Below are 6,000 nucleotides of genomic sequence, written 5' to 3' on the forward strand. Positions count from 1 at the left end.
GAGTTTTTTTTATTAAGAAATCGATCATAACAAGTGATTATTGTTTTTGTTGCTGTTTTGATTTGTAGAAAATAAATAAGTGAGAATCTATAATTCTATTTAAATATTTTATTACAAGTTTCCGAACAGTTCTTAACAAACCTGAAAATCGTTCACTGATTTTATTTAGAAAGGTCAACCGGTTAGGTGGTTAGAAGAGATGTATACCAATTGCTGAGATTATTCTGAGATATTCGAAAATATTTATTTTTTTTTTCATTGGAACGATTTGTTGTATTTCCATAATACAAAACCGAACCTCCTACATATGGAAGTTCATTTTTTTGCAATTCATTTACTTAATTAATCAATTCGCAAATTAATTATGCATTTTGCAAAAAATCATTTGGTTCCCACGAGCAATAAGTAATCTGCCACAGAGAGAAATGAATTTTTTTTAAGAATTATAAAGCTTGAAAAAAAATAAATAAAAAAATTTTAAATTAAAAAAAGTATATTTTCAAGGGTCTATCATAAGGCGTGGATTTTTATACCCTAGACAACTATGTTGTCAGGGTATTATAGCTTTGTGCAGTCCCAAGAGTTTGTAACGGCGCGAAATATTGGTCCTAGACCCACCTTTGGGTATACCGATCATTGTTCTAAGTGGCAGATTATCTCGACTAGCTGAGTCGATCTAGACATGTGTGTCCGTCCGCCTGACCATTATAATTTGTAAACCCGCTACAGGCCACAATTATGGACCAATCTTTACGAAATTTTGTATGTATGACCGGTTCTGGCCAAGAACCCTATTGTTTTTTGTAAAGATCGGTTAATATTTAGGGGATGAAATTGATTAAAAAATTAATTTTTGTCGTTTTTTTCTGGTCGCTCCAGAGGCCGCAATTATGGCCCAAACATCTCGATGGAGATGGGATTGAGCCAAAGAATAAGCATGCCTGTTTTCATAAAGATCGGCCAATATTTAGCAGGTCAAATGGACCCTAACTTTTGTGTGAACAATTACAAAATTTGTACTCTTTAGCGTATATATTTACTCCTGGAGGACATAGAGCCGAGAAGTTGATAGTATATCCAAGAGGAGTGGTTGACCATTAAATTAATACCAATTATATTGTCGTAGGTACTCGGATGTGGGAGATACACTTACATATTTACAGGTGCTTACGTATTCAGATATTATTTAGTAACACATTACCACACTAGAGGGCGGAAATATAGCGCTGATCGCTTTGAAATGTTCCATGAGGTTCCAGTTTTTTTAAGTCGATCTATAGGCCACAATTATAAGCCGAACATCACAACTCAACCCACGGTGAAGGGAATCTGGATAAGTAATTAGTAGGGCTAGGGATAAGTAATTAGTAGGAATTTTTTTATAATATTCGGAAAATATTTCAGTGCAAGGAAGAGGAGCTGTTGACCTCTATTCAGGCAAGAGGGTGCAACTATCACGAAATGTTACCCAGGCTCGGAATAAAAATCCGCAGAAAGATAGAATTCTGTGGAAGTCGTGTGGTCGGCCCCGCTCATTGGTTTTAAAATTATTTTCTGGAGAATACCATAAGGCGTGGATTTTTATACCCTTCACCACACTGTGGTACAGGGTATTATGTCTTCGAGCATATGTTTGTAACAGGCAAAAGGAAACGAGATAGACACATGCATATGCATAGAATCATTTTCTGAGTCGATTTATGCATGTCCGTCCGTCTGTAAATGTTAAATTGTAAACAAAGTACAGGTCGCATTTATAATTCGATTTGGATGAAATTTTGGCACAAGTCACTTATTTGGCCCAAGGACGAACCCTATTGAAAATCGGTACAGATTTAGATATAGCTCCCATATATATTTTCGTCCGATTTTAGGTAAATGGAGCACCAAAGTGCCTATATATCTTTCGACTTGCTCGATATTTGGCATAGCGCACAGAATAAAGTCTAGAAAATGTGTGCTGAGTTTTGCGAAAATCGGTTCAGACTTGGATATAGCTCCCGTATATACTTTCGTCCGATTTTATGTAAATGGTGTACCAAAGTCCCTATATATCTTTCGATTTGCACGAAATTTGGTACAGCGTACTGAAATAGGTCTAGAATGATGTGTGTTAAGTTTCCTGAAAATCGGTCCAGATGCAGATATAGCTCCCATATATATTTTCATCCGATTTTATATAAATGGTGCACCAAAGTGCCTATATATCTTTCGATTGACACGAAATTTAGCATAGTGCACTGAATTGAGTCTAGAATGATGTGTGCTATGTTTCGAGAAAATCAGTTCAGATTTAGATATAGCTCCCATATATAGTTTTGTCCGATTTTATGTAAATGGTGTACCAAGGTCCCTATATATCTTTCGATAGGCGGGAAATTTTGCATGGTGTACTCAATTGAGTCTAGAATTATTTGTTCCAAATTTCGAGAATATCGGGTCAGATTTATATATAGCACCCATATATATTTACGTCCGATTTGTGGTAAATGAGGCTCCAAATTGCTTATATATCTTTAGATTTGCACGAAATTTGGCATAGGGTACTGAATTAGGTGCAGAATGATATGTTCTAAGTTTCGAGAAAATCGGGTAAGATTTAGATTTAGGTTTCTTTCAATTTCATATCAATGTTCCTTCGAAAAGGCGACATCTGTTAGGAGACATATGTAGAATATACCCAGGTCGACTTTACTACTTTCCTTATTGGTTTAAAAATTATTTTTGGAGCGTGGATTTTTTTTTAATTATTTTTGGGGTCTTACACAAGGCACGGATTTTTTGAAAATTAAGTTCTGGAGACTACCATAATTTCTCCATTTTAATTTTTTTCTTTTTTTTTTTGGTTTCTGTTTTTTCTTTTAATCGTTTTTCCCCTTTTTCTCTCGCTATGCCTCATTAAGTCCATTGACGAGTGTCGAACGTAAAGCCATTGTTTACGTTATGCCATTATTGACTTAACCGCTCTGTTATCTTTCTAATGGTGTGTCTTCTACAAATGATCGACCGATCGATCGATCATCAATCTGCCAATAAATGGCAATGGGATGGATGACGATGGACGACTATCTGGTTGGCTGAGACTCTTAGCTTATTGGTCATACTCCAATTTCACTGAATACGTTCGTTACGAACTTTCTTCTTTTAAAAACCAATTTTTTTGTATTTTGCTTAAGGCATGTTTAGTCCATATTTTCTCTTTCTCTTCTATTTCAGATTTTTTTATTTTTCATAATTGGGAGTAATTATGATTTTATTGTTGTTATATTTTTTGGCTACAAAAAATGTCCTATTTTTTATAGAATTTTTTTTTTTTTTTTTTTTTTTTGTTTTGTTAAGTAAGGTATTCGATTGTCCCAACTTGTTGACCCCAATCAATTTTTTTTATTCAATAGCTTCATAAACCCTACACTTTGGAACCTCAATAGAAGAAGTTGCTGATCTGCTCAGAATTTTTTTTTTCTTTCAGCAGCTGTCAATTGTCCGCATTAATTTTTTGACGTGTCATTCTCATTTCAATTTTTTACTGTTAACTTGAAATTTGACATTTATAGGTGTCATGTGTCTTGGCCATGTCTTGCGACGGATTTACAACGGGTGTCTCTATGACACAAAAGGCGGACGTGATTATAAAGTTTTTTTCCTCTGCTGTATTTTTTCTTTGTGTTTAATTCTTATTGAGGTTGTGGCAGAACCCCCATAATTAACCAAGTCATGATCGATTTAAAAACTAGAAAAAAAATAAAAGTAATTGAAGGTAATTTTCGAAGAACGGAAGGCCTTAACGGATGTTGTAAGAAAAAATAAACATAATTATGTAAAGGAAATAAGGATTTAAGATACAAGAAAAAACGGAAATTCAGATTAAAAACCAGTAAGGAAAGTAGTAAAGTCGGACTGGGCCAACTATATGATACTCTTCACCATTTTGGGTATATTATTTTTTATGTATCGTAACAGACGTCGCCTTTTCGAAGGAATACAAATTTCAGCACGTTGTGTCAATGGGAGCTATAACTAAATCTGAACCGATTTAGGGACCTTTTACCTTAAATCGGACGAAAATATATATGGGAGCTATATCTAAATCCGTCCCGATTTTCACGAATCTTAACACTCATCGTTCTAGAATTAATTCAGTACGTTATGCCAAATTTCGTGCAAATCAGAGGATACAAAGGGACTTTGGTGGACCATTTACCTCAAATCGGATGAAAATATATATGGGAGCTATATCTAAATCCGAACCGATTTTCACGAATATTAACACTCATCGTTCTAGACTTAATTCAGTACGGTATGCCAAATTTCGTGCATATTGAAAGATATTTAGGGACTTTGGTGCACCATTTACCTTAAATCGGACGAAAATATATATGGGAGCTATATCTAAATCTGAACCGATTTGCACGAAATTTAACTCTCGTCTTTGTAGACTCAATTCAGTACGCTATGCCGAATTTCGTGCAAATCAGAGGATACAAAGAGGCTTTGGTGGACCATTTACCTTAAATCGGATGAAAATATATATGGGAGCTATATCAAAATCTCAACCGATTTTCACGAAACTTAACACACATTATTTATAGGGACTTTGGTGCATCATTTACATTAAATCGGACGAAAATATACATATATGAGAGCTATATCTAAATCGGAAGCGATTTTCACGAAACTTAACACACATCATTTTCGACCTAATTCAGTACCCTGTGCCAAATTTCGTGCAAATCGGAAGATTTATAGGGACTTTAGTGCCCAATTTACAATAAATCGGACGAATATATATATATATGGGAGCTATATCTAGATCTGAACCGATTTTCACGAAACATAGCACACATCATTCTGGACCTAATCCAGAACCCTATGCGTAATTTCGTGCAAATCGGAAGATTTATAGGGACTTTGGTGCACCATTTACCTTAAATCGGACAAAAATATATATGGGTGCTACATCTAAATCTGAACCGATTTCCACGAAAATTAACACACATCATCCTAGACTTAATTCAGTAGGCTATACAAAAATTCGTGCAAATCGGAAGTTTTATAGGGACTTTGGTGCATCACTTACATTAAACCGGACGAAAATATATATTTGAGCTATATCTAAATCTGAACCGATTTTCACGAAACTGAACACACATCATTCTAGACCTAATTCATTACTCTGAGTCAAATTTCGTACAAATCAAATTATATATAGGGACTTTGGTAAAACATTTACCTTAAATCGGACGAAAACATATATGGGAGCTATATATAAACCTGAACCGATTTTCAAGAAACTTAGCACACATCATTGTAGGCTTATTTCAGTACTATATGCCAAATTTCGTTCAAATTTACCTTAAATCGGTCGAAAATGTATATGAGAGCTATATCTAAATCTGAACCGATTTTCAAGAAACTTAGCACACATCATTCTCGACCTAATTTATTACGTTGAGCCAAATTTCGTGCAAATTGAAAGATATATATGTACTTTGGCGCTCAATTTACTGAAAATTGGACGAAAATATATATGGGAGCTGTATATAAATCTGAACCGATTTTCCCAATTTCAATATGGTCCGTCGTTGGGTCAAATGAATGAGCTCTGCGAAATTTCATCCAATTCGGATCATAAATGCGACCTGTACTTTGTTTACAATTTAACATGGACTGACGGACGCATGGATGGACATGCATACATCGACTTAAAAAGTGATTCTATGCATATTCTCAAAAGGAACAATGTGTCTATCTCGTTTCCTTTTGCCTGTTACAAACATATGCACAAAGACATAATACCCTGTACCACAGTGTGGTGAAGGGTATAAAAATAATATAAAATGCAACATACATTGACGTGGATTTAAAAAATAGGTACCATTAATAGGCATGCCTTTTTTAAAAAATATTTTTGTGGTCTACCAATAGGGGTGCATTTTTTAAAAAATATTTTTAATCATATTTGGTTGCTGTTGATCGTTAAACTTATGCTCAGCAATATTT

This window comes from Musca vetustissima, unplaced genomic scaffold (assembly GCF_032173495.1).
Source record: "Musca vetustissima isolate MV318-11 ecotype Yass unplaced genomic scaffold, APGP_CSIRO_Mvet_v1 utg57338, whole genome shotgun sequence".
Lineage (NCBI taxonomy): Eukaryota > Metazoa > Arthropoda > Insecta > Diptera > Muscidae > Musca > Musca vetustissima.